The following is a 17,100-nucleotide window of genomic DNA, read 5'->3' as shown; positions in this document are numbered from 1 at the left end:
CTCCTAGATAAGCACAAGTGGCCTTGTCCTTTGTTCCCCTGCTTTCTCACCCAGTTGTTCCCCCTTACATGTAGCTACTGCTCATTCCTGCTGGATTGTTCTTCCTGGAATGTGGTTGCAAATACATGCCTCGCCAAAACTCTGCATGAGGCCAGGCTTGGTGGCTCACACCTGTAATCCCAGCACTTTGGGAGGCAGAGGCAGGCAGATCACCTGAAGTCAGGAGTTTGAGGCCATCCTGGCCAACGTGGTGAAACCCCATCTCTACTAAAAATACAAAAATTAGCTGGGCGTGGTGGTGGCCGTCTGTAATCCCAGCTAATTGGGAGGCAGAGGCGGGAGAATTGCTTGAACCCTGGAGGCGGAGGTTGCAGTGAGCCAAGATCTCGCCACTGCACTCCAGCCTGGGTGATAGAGCCAGACTCCATCTCAGAAAAAAAAAAAAAAATCTGCATGAGATCTTAATCTTTACAAATGAATTCTAGACTGTGGAGCGTGGCATTCAAAGTCTTTCAGGTGCTGGCCCCCACTACTCTTTTCATCTTTCTCTCTGTTGCTGTTGCCTTTAACAGACCCCATTCCCCAGTCAAACCAAATTCCTGCTCACCAAGTCTGACGGTGCTTTCTCATCTTACCTATGTAAATTTTTTTCCTTCTCCCATTCCCTCTCCTTAGAACACTCTTCTCCCACGCTCCTTCTTCCCAAATCCTAACCTTCAAGACTCATGCCATTCTATATTCCAGGATAACTTTCCCATTCCCTTGAGAATCTATGCTTTTCATTTTATGTTATAATTTCTTCCCTGCTAAAATGTAACCAGAAGTCAAAATAGACAACTGGAGGAAGTAGCAGGGGAGGAAACTCAACCATCATTGGGAGTCACGCAGGTAACATGAAGGAGTGTCCTAGTGTGTGAGTACAGGACAATAGGGTGGGATGGGGCCTGTGGAGAACTGTAACGTATATGCCTATCTAAAGTTACTCACAGAGTCCGCAGGCCATGTTTCTGTAACTTCTGGAATAAGGAGCATAAAATCAGATTGACATGGACTTAAATTCTGGTTGTATTCCTTACTGATGTGCAAATTTTGGCAGGTTATTGAACTCCTTTCATACTGTTTCTTCACTGCTGTCATGGGGGTAATAGCACCCCTTTAAAATGATTAGTGAGGTCTATATAAAGTGCCTGGTGCATAGGAAACATTCAAAATACTGTCTCTCTTCCTCTGTGTCCTCCATGAGGACATAGTATCAGTCACGTGGTAGTTCTCCACGGCTGTTTGCTGAATTAGACTGTTCAATACAAGAGAGTAAAGGGTCAAGAACAATTGAGGGAATGTCCTGGTCATAACTGATGAGAGTGTTGAAAGGGAGAATTGAGTGTGTGCTGGAGGGCTAGGGGAGGCCTCATGGAGGCAATCAGGCTGCTGCTGGGCTCTAAGATTGGGTAGGGCTTAAATGAGCAACTGAGAGGGAGATGGTGGAACATCATGAATGAAGACTCAGAGGTAGGTGAGTGTGAGAAAGAGATCATCTTGGTCCCCACTGCTGGACAATTTTGTGAAAACATCAACCTTACTGGTACACAGAATATAATTAAACCAATTACCAGAGTTCCCTTGCCTTTATCCTAAGAGGTAGGTGCTCTCCCCTGGGGCATTCAACCATAAAATCCTTGTAAAGACCCAAGCATTGCTGTGTGTGTGTGTGTGTGTGTGTGTGTGTGTCTATCAGCAGGTGAGCTATTTCCTTTAAGTAGCATTTGATGAAGCTGGTAAGTTCTAGGCTTGCTGGTGTAAGGATGTAGTTGGTATAATAATGAGTCATTATTATTGAATAGGCCTATGTAATTAATCTAGGAAAATCATGTACTGATGTACTATATTACTGAATAGAGTGAATAGTGAGAGTCTTGTGTCCTAGGGGAATGCAGACTTCTTTCAAAGCATTTTTAAAATGCAGATTTCCTCTGCTCAGGTCTGGATTGCTCATTTTTCATCTGTCTGCTTCTCCACTTCAGCTGAGAACAATGCACTTCTTTTCAGTCCAGCAAAGAAATAGACATTTAAAGATGGTAGACAAAGAAGGCAATTGCAAATATATATGTGTGTATGTATATACATATATAACATGTGTACTTGCATACATGTACAGATATATTTATAATAAGTTAAAAATTTATTTCAAATTCACCCTAAGTTTTTAAAAATAGCATACTCTGAGAAGGAATAAACAATCCATAGATTGTTACCTAAAAGCTGAAAAGTACTATAAAGAGAAAACAAAACACTACATAAAAGATTTTAAAATGTGTGGTGCCTAGCTGGTATAGGAATGATTTGCATAAAATGGAATAGAAAGAGTTTAGGATCACTCATATTTGTTTTAAGCACAAAATCAACAATATATTCTGAAAACAACGTGGCTAGTCTATCTTTAAAAAAAGTTGCAGATGAGATGTGAAAGGTTTAAATACATGAATTGGATAATTTTGTTGCATGAAAAACATTTATTAAGTCAAAATTAGTTGGTTATGGTATTAGTTTAACGCTTGAAATTTTTACATATATCTTCCACCTTTGTATTCCAAATGACTGAGAACACTTTCCCTATTTTGCTGACATTTCCATTGAGGTAGAAATCTCTTTAAAAATAGTTTATGTGAGGTAACATCAAGACTGATACTGTTTTGACTGAATTTTCAGGGAAGATCTTTTAAAAATCCTCATTTCCTGTGAAACAAAAACCTCATCATAATGAACCAAATTGCAATTATTAGAAAGAATGTCCCCCCTCCACAGTGGATTACTTTAATAGACATACCATATTTGGTTTCATTGCTTAATTTAAAGAAAATATCTTTCAGAATTCGCATAAGAACTTGTCATATGACTTGTGGTTTAGTAGTCAGGATATTTGTTGGATTCTGTGACACTATTCGTAGTGTTTGTTACTCATAGACATCAACAATTAGTCACAGAAGAATTCCATCCTGGGAAAGCAGACTTTAAATGAAAAGTGTTTTTCTGAGTCTTCAGATTTCTATACCGCACTTTGAAAGACTGGATAAAATGGACAATGAAAATGTTCACCATCTCTAAGCAGGACATGAACCATAGTTGCCAGAAAGTAGATTCCCCCCATCATACCTCGTATCGAGTTCATTCAAGATGTAATTGGAAAAAATACAACTATGTCAGGACAAACACAAGTGCTTGTCTTGGGAAGGGTGTGTTTTATAATGTTATAGACTTTTTCTCCATTGACACTCCTCATTCTTATCTAATAAAGTACAATGCTACAACTTCTGTAACTCATGAAAATAATTAAAGTGGACACACTCCCATCCCGTGAATGTTATATCAACAATTAAGTGTGAAAAATGATGCGGAGTCTGGGAAGTAGGTCCTGCACATTACCATTATTGTGTGCTAATCTGTTTAATTCATGAACTAACCAGAAGCAATGAGAAAACCTTGAGATTTGAGGCCTGAATTCTGGGTTTTCCCTTTTAGGGTAGAACTGACTTTTGGCCGGAGATTCTTTCCACACTGTTCTTAGTGTTCATCAAAAACAAAAACAAACAAACAAACAAACAAAAAAACAAAACCCCTCATTAATCCGTGGTGAAAAATTACTAAAAGGAAAAAATCCTGTAGTAGTAAGAGAAGTCTCACTTGGGAAGTATTTTAGTACCAGCCGTCTTCGTAAGCAGCAGAGTGGAAGTGCTTGGGCTTTGATGTTGGAAGGAAGCTTTTTCCTGCCCAAGTTACTCTCTGCACTGCAGCTTCCTCGTCTATGAAATGTGACCGAATAAGGCATCCTTCATAGGCTTGTTGAGATTATCAGTTGAGCTATCCCATGACAATTGCCTGACTATATATTACCATCAAAACATAGTTATTTGAGAACTACCTATATAGGGTACCTGGCTCCCACACAATTGAAAGAAATACTGGCTTTGTTCTTGCCACCAGGGCAGCTTGTCTCCTGACATGCTGCATCTTTTGTGTTTCAACAATCTTTTATTGTGCATCAGTTTTGCAGCAAAGTATCGCATGAGCCCTTAGAAAGATTGTTGAATGGGAAAATTCATCTTAACAACTAAATCAATGGGTGACTGGAGCACTCAGTGCTTTTTAGGGCATCCAATTTCTCTAGCAAATGTGGATTAGGCACCTAATATGCGCCAGTGCACCAGACATGAGCTCAGTTAGAGTGGCGGCTCTAGATCTGGCTAAGACATACTCTGTCTTCTCTCCAGAAAGATTGGGAGACATTTATGTGACTAAGTAAAGACATTCTGGTGTAATAAGTAAGCTGTTTGTTATGCGTTGGGAGCACAGACTCTGTCTTAGCACTGAGGAACGCTTCATGAAGGAGTCGACATTTGACTTGGGCCTGAAGCAGAATTTCAGGGCATGTGCAGAAGCTACGTGATGTGAAGGAGCATTCTGTTTGGGAACTTTTTTAGAGTGGCTGAAACAGAAAATGGTGGGGAATCTCTGGGGCCTGATTATAAAGGGCTCCCTTTGCCCCTATCTAGCAGACAGTGCGTGGGAAAACTCTGTGGCAGCGGTGGCGGGAGAGGCTGGAAGCTTACTTACAAGGCTTTCAGGAATAGTCAAGCAAGAGAAAATAAGGGCTCAGAGCAAGGCAGAGGCCAGTAGCATTTGCTATAGAGAGTGAAGGAGAGAGGATCCAAGGGTGAAGCTGAGATTTCTAGCTTGAGCTATGGGATGACAATGTTGTCACCTGTTTATCTTGGCTGGCTGGCTACCAATACCCCCAGGTTTTGAGGTCTTGCTACAAACTTGAGCATGTCTTCTGTTTCCTAAATAACTCAAACAGTTCCTAAATAACTCAAGCCTGAGTCCAAGCTCAGGCTCCTTCAAGTGTCATCAAAAGAAAAGGATGATGGTGGCATGACTCTTGTCATTCTCTGGGTGGGTGCCATTGTTGCCTAGCTAGCTATTGTTTTTTAGCGAGGTCTGTGGATCCCTGAGCATTCCTAAGACCCTTTTGGGGGGTCTGCCAGCTGAAAACAATTTTCATGACGCTACTAGGATGTAATCTGCTATCTTCACTCTCATTCTCTTCTAGGTGTTTAGCTATGTGGTGACATCATTACTCTGATGGCTAGCGGAATATGTCTTGGGCATTTTTGTGTTTTCCAGAATTTTCTAAGGTAGTAGATTTAGGGTAAATATATGAGCATTTTTAGAGATTAACTCAGTATATTTTCAATACTTGTACTGTACCCTTAATAGCAGATTATGTATTATATATTATGTGTAATTTTATTGTCATCCACTAAATCATTAGTTGAAGTTTTCCTTCCACCTAAGTGGAAACACAATAAGAAGTACACTTTATTGTCTTCATTTGTAATATTTTAAATATATGTAAAAATATTTGCAATATACATAAAATACACTTTTAAACTTTAAATTTTGTCTGAAACTTATTTTAGAATTTAATATTTTATTCTATAATAAAACAAATTGTTTTATCTAATATTTAAAAATATATTACACGCCAAAAATAAAGGGAGATTACAAGAATAGCTTTTTCAACCCGCAGCCAAACCGTCTGTATATAAAGAAAATGAAAAACATGAAACTGACTATAGAGAGTTCTGTGACTCTGGAAGGGAGGAATATGAGGGAAACTGTAAATGGGAAACAAAAGTATGATGACAGCTGTCCTTCCCTTGGCTTTAGTGATATTAATAACTAACCCTATTGTGTTATGGGCAACAGAACATTTAAAATAAAACTGTGGTGCCACTTGTGACACCATTTTAAGACCAGTATTTAATAGTTCAAAGAAAAGGAATTGAATATATTAAAGATGATAAGGTCTTTAAAACGAAAACATTTTCAAATGAGGCATCTTTAGGTAAATTAATTGTTCCATTGCATTGGCTTGAAAAGTGCATATAATAGCGAAGAGACTAATTGAGCTATGTGTGTTCAATCTGAATTAATTTGATTTGAATGTTAAATTACTCTTCCGTTTCAAATGGATGAATCTAGGTTTGCTTGTATCCATTCAGTATCAGCATCAATGAATCATCAAAGATGATCATTTATGTGACTATGTGGCAACAAACACAGGTGGGTGCTGAAATAATCAAAAGTATTGAGTAACCTTTTTTGCATCTCATGATTCATCTTGGAAAAACAATGTTGACATATAGGACAATGGTGCAAAAATGGTGCAAACATTTTTGTGTCTTAGCAACAATGAAAGGAGAGCCACCAAAGTGTCTTGGCAGTCATGGTATTCCCTACTGCATATTTGCAAATTTTAAGAAGCCAGATTCACTTAAAAAATGTCTTTGCTGGTTTTGGGCAATGACAATCAGAGATGATGATGATGGGCCAGGGTTGAAGCTCTGCTGCTGTTTTCTGATGCCAGAAACACCCCATATTCTTTTCTAATTCCTTAGCGAGATTGAAGAAAGTGCTCCAATAATAATAGAGGTTGATTTTTTTTCCTTTCCACCATAGAGATTTGGGGCTTAGAGCTATATCTGAGATTTGATTTAAAAAATAAAGCAATATGACGTCTCTTTTATCAATATGGCAAATTCATGCCAGCACCACATATTATTTCAAGAAATATGTAATTAGGCTTGAAATCTAGAGCTTTCTTGCAATCATTTTGTTTTGTGCATGTGGGCTTCAGCTTTTATGGCAAGATTTTTGGTTAACTAGTTCTTTAGAGGTAAATTTTAGATGCACGTGGTCCATGCATGTAAAGTTGTCATGTCATTCTGTATTTTTACATTTTTCTTTTTAAATCTTAAAGCAAATTATTATAAATCCCTTAAGTAACCTCACTTGTTACAGATGTCTCATGAATGTCAGATCCAAAATCTAGTATTTGATCATGAAACTTGTTTAAAAGCAGCAATTTCTTGGTCATTTCCAGAGAATTACATGTTTAGGGGAAAATGATTTAAACTCAGTGTATTACAGAAGCAAAATAATTCTTCAGAACCTTGTGTCAGTCAAGTAGACAATCCTCTTGGTTGGTTGGCTTTTGTTTGGTCCAGGTGGACTCAAAATATGAGCATGAGGCTGGGCGTGGTGGCTCACGCCTGTAATCCCAGTACTTTGGGAGGCCGAGGCAGGCAGATCACGAGGTCAGGAGATCCAGACCATCCTGGCCAACATGGTGAAACCCTATCTCTACTAAAAATACAAAAAAAATTAGCCAGGTGTGGTGGTGGGCACCTGTAGTCCCAGCTACTCAAGAGGCTGAGGCAGGAGAATGGCGTGAACCTGGGAGCCGGAGCTTGCAGTGAGCTGAGATGGCGCCACTGCACTCCAGCTTAGGCAACAGAGTGAGACTCTATCTCAAAAAAAAAAAAGAAGTCTTTGCCAAAGCTGTGAAAATGGTTAATTTTATTAAATCTTAACCTTTGAGTACATATCTTTTTAATATTCTGTTTGATAAAATTGGAAGCATGCATAAAGCACTTTTGCTGCATTCCGAAGTACTATAGCTGTCTCAAGGAAAGGCACTTGTTTGATTATTTGAGTTGGGAACATCTAGCCACCTTTTTTATGGAACATCATTTTTACTTGAAAGAATGACTGAGCAGACAAACTATGACTATTCAGGCTTCAGTACTTGACATACCTTTTCCCCAAAATAAATGAAATGAGCCTGTCACGTCAAGAAAAGGTATGACGAATGTTGTCTTTCCTTTGGCTTCTGTGGTGTTAACGTATCTTATTGTGTAATGTGCAACGGAACATTTTTGAATAGCATTACAGTGTCAGATGTGGTGACATTTTGAAACCAATCTTTTGGAACTTAAATAAAAAAGGAATTGAATACTTTAAGTGTAGGTATGAGAAGCTGAAAGTATTTGTTATCCATGAAATGAAATTCAAGTTTTCAAGAAAAGATTAGAATTCTGGGAAATTTGTATCCAACACCATGAACCTGAGAGCCTCCCAATACTTACAGACATTTCTGATGAGATAGATGGTGATTTTAAGAAATGTGATTTATTTGAAAGTCCAGCTTATTATACATATTGTAAAATTTACTTCTTAAGGTATGCAGTCCAATGAGATTGGGCATATATATATGTAGTCATGTATTCTGCTACACAAATAAGACATAGAATATTTCCATCAATCCATAACGTTTCCAGAAAAATTTTTAAATAAATTTATTTTTAGTTACAAAGTTAGGACGGCTGTCATCAAAAAGATGAAAGATAACAAGTGTTGGTGAGGATATGGAGAAAAGAGAACCTTGTATACTTTTGGAGAAAGGTATATTGATACAGTCACTATGGAAACCAGTATGAGAGCTCCTCAAAAAATGAAAAGCAGAATTATCATACAATCCAGTAATCCCACTTATAAGTATATATCCAAAAGAAATGAAACCAAGATGCTGTAGAGGTATCTGCACTCCTGTGCTCATTGCAGCATTATTCTCAATAGCCAAGATACTGAAACAACGTAAGAGTCCATCAATGAATAAATGGATAAAGAAAATATGGTGTACATGCAATGGAACACTATTTAACCTTAAAAAAGGGGAAATCCTGTCATTTTTGACAACATGGATGAACTTGCAGGTGTTTCTTTAGAATCAATAATCTCCTTCTCCTCCCAGCCCCTGCAAACCACTGATCAGACTCTTGTTCTCATATTTTTGCTCTTTCCAGAATATCATAGTATATGGAATCACACAATACATAGCTGTCTTTGTCTGCCTTCTTTCACTTAGCATGTTTTTGAGGCAAATGTGATCTTTTGATATTATATAATAAAATGTGTCAACATTTAATCTGCATAGCTCTGAGAACCAATATTTTCTAAATGCTCAATCACATATGTTACAAAAGGGGTAAAAGATCCCCTCACAATGCAAGATAAATCAATAGCTTTTAAGGTATTGAGTATGAAAAGTTTATCAATAAGTTTTCAGATCCTACTGCACTACTACTTGTTGAGTGTGAGTGTAGTATCAGAGAAGAATATTCACAATTACCTGCAAAGCCTTTTCAAATACTCCTCTTTTCAACTGAATATGTATCTGTGTGAGGCCATGTTTTCTTCATATAATTCAAACAAAATAACACATTAGAACAGAATGGATACAGAAGCAAATATGAAAATCCAACTGTTTTATACATTAGGGAGATGAGTAAAATTGCAAACACTGTCATACTTCTTGTTAATTATTTTTGTTTTGGAAAATATTTTTATAGACATGTGTCATTTGTGTTAATATGTGATGGGTTCATCATGCTATTTTAAGTAAGTCAATAAATATTTCCATGTTTTCTCAATTTCTTCCCAAATACAGAAAATATTCAAAGTGTAATCCACATAAACAAAAGCTCTTTGGGTTCTCAATAATTTTTCAAAGTGCAAAAGTCCCTGAGACCAAAAGTTGAGAACCACTGGCCTAGGTGGATTGGCAGGTGCCCCTGGAGGATGAGAACAGCTGGTTAGGGAAGGAGTTAAGGAGCAAATTGCATATCTGATTCCTTGGCTTATAGTAAGGTCCAATACATAGTTAAGGAATAAATGAAAGTCAGGCCATAAGCCAATGTAGTCAGGCTAATCAATTCAAGAGAATGAAATTTCTGAAATGAATAGATGGTTTTATCAAGGGCCCAGCATCCTGGCTCAGAGAGACACCCAGGTTGGTCTATCTGCTGACATAATTGATCTGGAAGAGACTGAGGGTGAGCTGGGATTGGAGCTGTTGGTTGGGTTGAGAGTCTAAGCAAATTCATCAGATATATGCAGAAATATCAAATGCTAGCAGAGGATGAGAGCACAGGGTCTATGACAGAGGTGGCCAGGTTCAGGAAGTCCACAGGAAAGGATGGACGGAATTTGTATCGGGAGAGAACAAGGGTGACTTGGCTGAGAAAGATCTGGATTTGATCTGGGTCAAATGGAGGTTTCTTCTAAGGTTGAGATGGCCCCAGATCAAGTCCTACAATGGCAGAATCTGAGTGGGATTTCAGTGAAAGTAGGAAGGGGGAAAACACAGGTTTGTGGTGGTGATAGTGGTGGAGGGAGTGGGCAGTTTGGTCAGATGTTGTAGAATATCGAACTAGGACTTTCGTCTTTGCATTTCCCTTCTCACTTTACCTGTAGCCTGAGTCTATAGCATGAATTTCACAGTCTCTAATCTTCACCAGAGGCCAGGAGTTTTGTTGGGGTGGAGATGGTGTGATACTGAACATAGTGTCTTAGCACAAATTAGCTGATCTGTGTCCCAGCTCCTGACTTGCTCTCACATGTACACCTATTGTTCAGTTATAATCCTGAGGTAACTAATTTATTCTGAAACAGATAATTTTTAAAAACATATGCTCAGTGTCACTGTCAAAATCACATTGACATCCTTTTATCCTGAAAATATAATATACTTTCCTCCAAATTTGGGAAAGCTCAAGCTTTGTAATGTGTTTTTTAAAAATTAATGGTTATATTTAAAAATATTAAGCACAGGTTAATCTAGATTCTTTACTCATATGGTATTTGTGGTGACACTGAATTATACAGAATTGTATAGGAATTCTATTCTAATTTTGTAATAATTCATGTCCATATATTCATTATGACAGCATCATTAATTATGTTGAAATGAGTATGGAAAACATATAAGCTGCTAATGCTAGGTATTACTAGAAGTTATATCAAATCTTGCTTGCTACTGAGAATAAATTGTGACATCAACACCTTATCTTTAATAAATGCAGAAAGCACCCTAACCTGACATTTTTATCTTACAATGTGTGTTGATAAATACAAAACTGGATATTTACTATAGGAAATGCAAGGTATATAATTTGTCAAGAAGAATTTAGCCTTATTAGCAGGCACATGATTATTTGGTTACCTTCTGCTGTCTGCTTCCTGTCTGCAAAGGGTGGTCCTTCCCCCCCGCCGCCCGCCTAATATCCTGTGAAGGTGCCAATTACTCTGCTGCTTATCAGTTGCAAACGATGCTTGGTGCAACGGGAACATCAATTATTTGTGAGCAGAGAGCTAAGGCTGCTGGAATCATAATAAAGGATGCTGGAGCTTCCAGCTAATAGACTATGTCAAAAGGCAATGTGTAGACCAAAGAGAGCACATTTCAGAAGTCTATGCCTTGAAGATAAACTTAGGCCAGATTTGCAGACTTTAATGCTATATAGGTTATATAAGAATTTGCTAATGTTACTGAAGAAAACTGGTAAGACATTTTCCTTTTATCCATGCAGCCTTTCACACCGTGGATTTATTAATACTATTGACTTTTTCTTCTTGAATCTGGTGTGCGTGTGTGTGTGTGTGTGTGTGTGTGTGTGTGTGTGTGTGTGTGTGTTTGCTTTATTTCTAAATGGTAGCCAAATACCAGGTGAAGTTAGATGCAAGCTTTCTTTAGGTCCTTTGTCTTCAACAGTGAGCCCTTAAAGATGAGTTTGTAAACTTACTATGATTGTTATTGCCTTGTGGTTTCAGGTTGGACTTCTTAACTTTCACTTTTTAAACAGGAGATTAAAGAGACTAGGTGAGTGTGGAAATGTCAGCACTGGTCAACTTGGCTTGGACAATTTATTTCCAATTCTGTGAACAGGGTTTCCAACAGCCGAGAAGAGCTCATATTTCTCGCTCTCCTGATATTCATATAAAATAATTCAACCAGCCACTTAAACTTCCTGATTAATACTATAAGGATGTTCACACAAAATCAAAAGGATTAGAATATATTTATAAAAATGAAGATAATTCCTTGACAGCAGAATGATAATCCTAAATCTACCCTGAGCCTGTTTTGTGCAGGTAAAGGGAGATGACGAACTTCAGCTTGCAGATGGTTCTCACTTAGGTAGATGAGGATAACCTATTGATTTGTTTTTTTTTTTTTGTTTTTTTTTTTTTTTTTTTTTTTTTGAGACGGAGTCTCGCTCTGTCGCCCAGGCTGGAGTGCAGTGGCGCAATCTCGGCTCACTGTAAGCTCCGCCTCCCGGGTTCACGCCATTCTCCTGTCTCAGCCTCTCCGAGTAGCTGGGACTACAGGCGCCCACCACCACGCCTGGCTAATTTTTTGTATTTTTAGTAGAGACGGGGTTTCACCGTGGTTTCGATCTCCTGACCTCGTGATCCGCCCGCCTCGGCCTCCCAAAGTGCTGGGATTACAAGCGTGAGCCACCGCGCCCGGCCTGATTTGTTTTTTAAGTAAATTTTAAATTTTAGAATAGTTTTATATGTACAGAAAAGCTGCAAAGATAGTACAGAGAGTCCTCATATTCCCTGCACCATGATCCCCTGTTGTTAACATCTTACATTATCAGGGTGCATTTGTCACAACTAAGGAACCAGTGTTGGTATGCTACTACCTATTGATTTTTAATTTCACCTGAGTATTTATTATTTGTAAGATACTACGCCAATACTAGGAATTGCTCCAGTATTCATTTATTATATTTATTTTTCCAAATCCATTATATTTTGCACACCAGCTTATTGGCTTTCAAGTTGATCGCCCAGTTACTCCTGATGGCACTGTATCATTTGGGATCCCAAGTGCTACCATGTCCTCATGTTTCTCTCAGCTGCTGGGTCACATGTTGGGATAAAGGTCAGATAGATGCACTGCATGATGTTCAGCTTCAGAATGAGGAGACTGCTCATCAGAAACGGCACTTTAAAAATCACTCCATTTAATTCACATATTTTACAGAGGAGAAAATGGAGGCCCATTGAGGTGAGGTGACTCACCCAAGGTCACACACCGCTGCTGGTGGGGCCTGGACTGATGCCCAGCCTCTTAACTCCTTTACACTTACTGCCTCTGATAAAATTTTCACAGTGACGCTTTTATTCTATTTATTATTTATACCCTGCCTACTTTAAAAAAGAATTGGAGCCAGCTGCTCTGTGATTTACTTTGCTTTGAACACAATATAGATCATTGCATCCTGCATGATTTAAGTGAATTTTTTTAAAAAAATAAATAATGCTCTCATCTGTAATTATTTGATAAATAATTTCTACCACCTCATAGCCACACATTGATGCCTTGCACATAGTAGGCACTGAGTAAACAGAACTAAAATGAACAAATGAATAATGCTTACTTGGATTTATAGAAAAAATTCACAGTGCATGCACATGAGTGCAGCATGGCTAAGTGAGTGGGAAGAAATATGATCTATTCTTGGCTCTGGAAAAGGGGGGCATGAGGGAGATATTGTGGATGAAAGATGATTATTTTGGCTTGTGGTTCCCTTTATACAATTAGATGGGTTGCAGAGGTGGGATGCACATCTGTGGGGCCTCACAGGGTAGAAAGTGTCCCAGGTCCCACGTGTGACTGGGCAAGTTGTTTGCCTTCTCTGAGCTTTCCATTCCTCACCAGTGAGGATGTGAATACCTATCTCTTGGGGTTGTTGCCACTGTTAAATGATAGCAATAAGAAAGTGTTTTGCAAACTCTAAAATCTGGCATAGGCGTTACTTATTAATCTCTAGGATTATGTAGAAGGAACTCAGCATTTAAGGCAGGTTTTCTATGAAGTACTTTAAACCTTTCCTGTTTTGCAAGTTATCTAAACATCATGAAAATGTTAGAACAATGAATACTGGGAATTGAAAAGGGAAATAAATAGATATCAGGACAAAATGGCTTTATAACTCAACCCTATGACAGAGAAAGCTGAGTCAAAAATGGCAGGTATTGGGATTTAATACCTGCCTGATAGGGAGAAGGGGAACTGAGCCAGGCCAGAGTGTCCTGCTAATAATTTCTGCTATGCTTTGGCTCAGGTTTTGTCACTGTGTTCTTAGGGTGGGGTGGAGAAATCTTGGCAAGCATGAAGATTCTCTTTAGGTAGGCTGTAGTATATATTAGTAGAAAGCATTACACTCTCACCAACAGTGTATAAGCATTCCCTTTTCTCTGCAACCAACTGTTGTGGAAAGCAGTATGGTGATTCCTCAAAGAACTAAAAACAACTACCATTCAACCCAGCAATCTCACTACTGGGTATATACTCAAGGTAATATAAATCATTCTGTTGCAAAGATACATGCATGCATATGTTCATTGTAGCACTATTCACAATAACAAAGACATGGAATCAACTTAAATGTCCATCAACAGTAGACTGGATAAACAAAATTTGGTACCTATACACCATGGAATACTATGCAGTCATAAAAAAGAATGAGACCATGTTCTTTGCAGGAACATGGATGGAGCTAGAGGCATTATTCTAAGCAAACTAACTCAGGAACCAAAAACCAAATACTACATGTTCTCATTTATAAGTGGGACATAAATAATGAGAACACATGGACAGAAAGTAGGTAACAACAGACACTGGGACCGACTTGAAGGAGGAGGGTGGAAGGAGGGAGAGGATCAGAAAAAACAAATTGTTAGGTACTTTGCCAAATATCCAGGTGACGAAATAATCATACACCAAACTCCCAAGTCACGAATTTACCTGTATTCTGAGCCACAACTCGAGATTAAGATGAAGCTGGCCACATGAGAAGCAAGAGTATTTGCACAAAACAGCTGCCAACATACAGTATCCCAAATTGCCCTAGTGATCATTGCTTTTACTAACTGGGACTTCGTTCCTTCAATGCTGTGCTGCTCCAGGCAAACTGAGAAGCGAGTGGTCTCGGTTTTGCCTTCCTGCCTGTAATCTCCCTCAATGGACGCATATCTTAAGCATGTGGGAGCTTGGCTGCATTGTGGGGCTAGCTTAGCCTGCCACATAATGACACTCTGACTTCCATGTCCTCTCTATTCTTTCATTTCTCATCCCATCCTTCTTAAATGTGGCCTGGCTTGTATCTCACTGTCTTGGGGCCTGCTCCATGCTTCATAACCCTAAAAACGAAACCCATGACCATAGAGAAAAGGAGCCAATGGGCTACTATCCTGGGTAATAGAATGTTCAGAGAATTGGCCTGGGGGAAAAGCAAAGTTTAATTTTAGACAGGTTGGTATATGTAGGATTTCTATATGAATTTGACCCTCAGTCAAATATAGAATGATGACCAGGAAAGAAGCCTGCGCAGGGGATGTGAATTTTTGAGTGATTTAGTACAAGAGAGATTAGACTGACTGTGTGACTCCAGAGGGTGAAAGGGAGTACTATGTGACAACCCACGAGATTTTGGACAGGACAGGTTTTGTCTCATAGTTTGATTGATATAATGCACTTAATTTTTAAAAATTGATTTTTATTCAAAGACCTAAAAGGGCTTAAAGTTATAAGTTTCAAAATATCTCATTTCATTCCAAAGTGGCAGAAAGAAAAAATATCCTTTCTTTGGTCAATTGCTTTCGCGTATTCATCCTCTTGTCCATTCAGCCAACAAATATTGGCTGTGTGTTCACTGCCTGTCAGATACTATTTTAGGAACTTGAGATAAAGCAACAAAACGAAACAGATAGTCACTGACTTCATGGAACTTACACTAATTGGAAGACCCAGATAATCAAGAGCTAGTAGAATAAATAACTAAATATTTGTGCCATGGAGAAATAGATCAGTGTAAGCAGAATAGGCTGGGTTGTGAGTGGAGAGACTGCTTTATGTAGGTGGTCAACGGCAGCTCTCTCCTGGGGTGATATTTATCTGGGACCTGAATGAAATTAGGGCTGGGATTCTAAAGTTTCCTATTTTCTATTAGCCAGCCGGCTGAGAGCATTCTTACCAGGGCTTATGCCTCTGAGCTCTGGGACATGAAGTCTAAGAACCAGGCTTTCTATCCCTTGATTGGTACTTAGACTCAATGTTGCTCATTTTCCCCCACTGGAGAAAGGTGGCAACCCTAGTACTTTGGAGGCAATTGGAGTTGGGATAAACCTGCGGCTTCATTTAGAAGAGAAGGACATTTAGTAATGCTGTCTTGTTCAGGAGAGTTACAGAATAAGCAATTTCCTAGAAGGGACATTCTTCTAAATAGCTTATCCCCGTAGTTCCCGAATTTAATTTAATAAAATATTTGGAGTGAAATTTTCCAAGACCATTTTGTGCATGTATCAGACTTCAAAAATAAGTTTTTGAGCATTTACATTTATTTAGAATGGAACCTCTTTCACAAAGAATTTGAGCCAGATTGTGCTATACAATAAAATAATCAAAATAAAAAGGAGAAATCTAAAATTCAGAACAAAAATATTGTGAATCTGGAGTAGAAAGTCATGATTCCCCCAAAAAAACTAGAATGAAAAGGCCCCTAAGGACCTTTGTGGCTTTTGTAGGAAGGCTGAAATTTGGTTCTAAGCTTACTGGTAGTCAAAGTGACAGAAAAAAAGGTCAGGTCTATCATTTTTGTCAGAAAGGAAAAGTTATACCACATCTTTAAGAAAAGCAAAAATTCCCAGGCACTCATGCTACAAGAAATTTCTCATGGGGATATTCTGAACATGATTTAAATCTTATGCATTAAGTTTGTTAGTTTGAATGATACTGTATTTACTAGTTTGAATGATACTATATTTTACTATTTATTAATAAAATATCATTAAGAACTATTGAAATGTTTTCTGTTGTTTTCCCAGAAATGAAAAAAGACCCAGAATGATATGTTTTGAGTTTCTATATCCTATTCTCGTTGTCTTTGTCTTTTTGTCATGTTCAACTTGTTGGCCATGGCCTTGTCGTGCTGTTAATGCTTTTCTAGTAGAATAGTCTCCTACTTGACTGATTTTTGGCTTCTGATCTGCCATGGATAAACAACCTGACAATCATACTTGCAGAGTTGTATTTAGAGTAATAAACAATAAAAAATACAAAATACAAACAAAAACACTATTTACAAGTACTTTATAAATAACAGGTAATGTTCTAATCACTTTACATGTTACTTCATGAATCCTGTCTACAATCTCATGAGGGGAAAAAAATTACTATCCCTATTTTACAGATAAGAACACTGAGGCCCAGAACGGTTACCTAACTTGCTCAATATCTCACATCTGTGATTGGGCTAAGAACCAAGGCAGCACGACTGTAGTGCTAGGATGTGAGAAACTCACAGTGGGACAAGCTGGTATCACCCATCTGTGTTTCTTCAAGCTTTTTCT

The sequence above is a fragment of the Nomascus leucogenys genome, chromosome 6 (genome assembly GCF_006542625.1).
Source record: "Nomascus leucogenys isolate Asia chromosome 6, Asia_NLE_v1, whole genome shotgun sequence".
In the NCBI taxonomy this organism is placed as follows: domain Eukaryota; kingdom Metazoa; phylum Chordata; class Mammalia; order Primates; family Hylobatidae; genus Nomascus; species Nomascus leucogenys.
Note: the sequence above shows the minus strand (reverse complement) of the source record.